We start from the raw sequence: 3664 nt of genomic DNA, 5'->3' as shown, positions 1-3664 counted from the left end.
GGGGAGTGAGACTGGCGCAAACTCCTGACAGTTGTCAGTTTCATGTACTTTTATCACATGAGTGATCATGGTCATGGTAAATAGTTGTTTTGATGGTAGTTTCAGTGGTTACATTTATTCACTTAGTCTCAGCCATTGTCTTGGTCGTATTCATGTTCATAATTTCTGCTTAACTCTTCGTTTTGACCTTCACCTTGACTTTAAAATGGTTATTAGCACACCCAAGGTGTATCCGTATGTGACAGGAGCTAATCAGGCAGGGCTGTATAAGCACAGCAACGATAATGGTGACCAGAGTTGGAAGGAGAGCATGACGCTTTGAAATGTTCTCAAATTAGCTACAAAAATAGAAAAGTTTGGACAAGTCGAATGGAGAAGTTTGACGGTGAATGGTTGCAAGCTATCATAATCATAACAATTTTTTAAATAAGTCCCTCTGTTTGCTTGATTATCTTATATGTGTTAAATTGTCACCAGTGGGTGAACTAGGTGGTAGATTGAGGCTAGTTGTCTTTAAATTTTATCTAAGGCACTGGCCTCTGTGATAATGTTGTGCACTGTATCCACCTCTAGATTGGTCCTTACCATCACCATACTTTCACTCGGTTTAACATCATCGGCATACTACTTCTTGAAGCAGTCGATGGTGGGATACCAGACCATGCTGGTAGGTCGGGTTGGTGTATTAGTTGATCATTGCTTAGTGCCACTAGCCTTCTAGTCACCCATCCAATTTTAGCGATTTCACATTTACGGTGAATTGAGTGCCTAGGGGAGAGGCAGAGCGGAACAGTGTTGCATTCAAATGTGCATTCCATGCAGCAATGGTAAAGACTAGGAGTGACACATTCAGTGTTCTCATATTTTTAATATTTTAAGCATTTTGGCATGAGCCGGCTCAAATTCTGATCCTCTTATGATTTAACTGTGGATATTAGTTTACACAGTGTATTGCGTATGGCATAGTCATGTTAATGAGTCATAACGTTAAAAAGAAAAATGCTTTAGCATGTTCCTCCTCCAAAATTGCGTGCATTTTGAAGATTTTGGGCATAGATGATAGTAACCCATTTTTTCTCGGTGTCATATGTGAAATAGCAAGTAGCGGCTGCTATAATTTAAATCTTAGAGATATTGGACCCTTGAAACTGGGAACATCAAGATGGGGATGACATGTTTGGTGTTCTCCGCCGAGAGCGTCTCACATGCCAGGTGTTAATGGCTTATCTCTGGATCGTCTGTCTCTTGGTAGGGATTTAAGTAACCCGCATTTTTACATAAAAACTAAGGGACTTCCTCATCACGCCACCCTGTTGCCAATTTGACACTTCTCAGCTGGCGGCCCATTTAAAGTCATACCAACTACCTTTTAGCTGCACTTTATTTACCTCTATTACACAACATCAAAAGCCTACATGTCAGTACTGTGATACAGTTCTACTTGAGGATGATGTTGACTTGCATCTGAATTCCCTGTATCATTGTAACTCATTATCGCTACTCACGATTTAGCTCCTGAAGCAAGCTGGGATGTATAGCAATCTAGAAATTAGTATAGTCACTTTTTTACGCCTAGTCTGCGTCATCGATAATCTTTTAATGTCACAAGGCCTTACAGCAGAATACAGTAAATATAGGTCGACAGTGAGATGCTCAAGTTTAAATAGGTGTTATTTTTTTAAAGAGGAAATGGCACCAGCTAAACTACTGAAGTGCCTTTGTAATTTAAAAGAGCAAGTTTAAAATTAAATTGAATACACCTCTGACTTTATTTAACTTTGAAGAAGGACCTTCACGTAGAACATCTTTTACTGCGGAAAATGGCATACAAGGCGTAGGAAGGGTCTAAACCTCCGCCTAGAATTACAGTTGATCATTAAAAAAGGAGGCGTCTGTAGCCGATATCTGTTGTAACCCTTAAGCAATCGTTACAACATGGTGGACTGCGCTACCAACTATTTTCATATTGGAATAATAGGGTAGCTCCCCATGACTTTCCTTCTGTCCGAAGGAAGTTTTGTTGCTAGGGCAGTCCATGTTTTATCCACGGATGGAAGGTCTAGGGGCAGAGGCGGCGCCTTATTTACCTAAAATACCCAAATGAGAAGACATGCAAATGATAAAATAAATTACGTCACACAAGGGAAAGGTCGAAACATTTTTGATAACGGTATGGTAAAGTAAAACTGCATTTAATTTGACTAAGAAAAAAGTCTAACCACCATTTTGGAACAATTAAGACCTTTCTCACCATCAAAAACAGTATTTCCGGTGGAGAACAAATAATCAGTAGAAAAGGGAGAGAGCACCAACCAAGGAAGGAAAACCGGAGCGAGTTATTTAAATGCAAATATTAGAGAAATACTTACAGATTGCACCGGAAAAGATACGAATTGGGGTAGCAAATGCAAGTCTCTGATAACTGGAGACAAATAGCTACAGTGATGTGCGATGGATGACTTTAATTAGGTAAATGGTCAAAATTTTGGCAATATTGACATGAATTTGGCAGTTACTGTTGGTACTGCATTTAAGTTAGTATTATGCGCACCATAACCTTTTGTATTAAGCACAGGTTCAATTCTTCGTTTTTGCCATAGATACAATGGGCTTTGGGTTGAATTTACCTAGCCGTTATCTAACTGGAATTCTTATTCTTATTCTTATTCTTATTATTTCTTATTCCCAAAATTGAACTTATATTTGCAGAGTTTTTTGGGTTCAGGCTTCTAGCTAATGTAAAGGCAGGTTGGGTATTCTTGAGGCCAAAATGAATTGCTCAGACCCAGCGAAGTCATTTCTATTCCAAAGATCTTTGATATCGATATTAACTACACATAAGTCCGAAACTAGGTTTATCTATCACTTCAACAATGTCGAAACTCGGTAGAGAAATTCACATTCTAAGATTGGATTTGATTAACATAGCAATTCGGAGTCTGATCAGATCAAATAGCAATTTGGTGCATTATACAAATTAACAACTTTAGGTTGCTTAGTTTTATACGAGTTCCTTTGGGCTGAAGATGCTCTTAACAATTTTATCCAAAATGTGCATCCAACTAACATTTTGGGACAAATAATCGAACCAAAGTCATGGAACTTAAGTAATAGCAACTTCAAATCCTTATCCATGGCGTGAGAAAAAGATTTACCTAATAGCGAAATCACTCTACTTTATTATTATTTCAATTAACTATTTGGTACTTGGTCGTATTACAACTGGAGAGAGAAAAAAGGAGTCATTTTGACCAAAGTGTCACCTTTTCTTAACATTGCATATTATTCTTTTAAAACATTTGCTATAGTAGCCATTACATTTCTGAAGAAAATATACTTGTAAGGATAATTACCAACAATATCTGAGCTATGGAATATTAAGACAGCAAAATATTCAGGAACAAATTTTTGCCACCCATTAATCGGGGGTAGATGGTAGTTTCTACAGAACAAAATTTATAGTTGGAAGGTGACTGGATAAATGTGTAACATAGGTAACAAAACTAGATTTACTTAACCTATCACAGATTGTTGTGACAGAATGGCGGAGTTCGATACTTGACTTGCATTAAATACCAAGAAAGAAGGTTGTTTGGAAGCAGATGATTTCATGCTTTATACTGCGTTATGCTTAGCTAAATTAATTCGACGCAGAAAATTGTCC

Source organism: Echinococcus granulosus, assembly GCF_000524195.1.
Source record: "Echinococcus granulosus chromosome Unknown EG_S00208, whole genome shotgun sequence".
Classification (NCBI taxonomy): Eukaryota; Metazoa; Platyhelminthes; class Cestoda; order Cyclophyllidea; family Taeniidae; genus Echinococcus; species Echinococcus granulosus.
The sequence above is the reverse complement of the archived record's forward strand: the minus strand, read 5'-3'. Positions refer to the sequence as shown.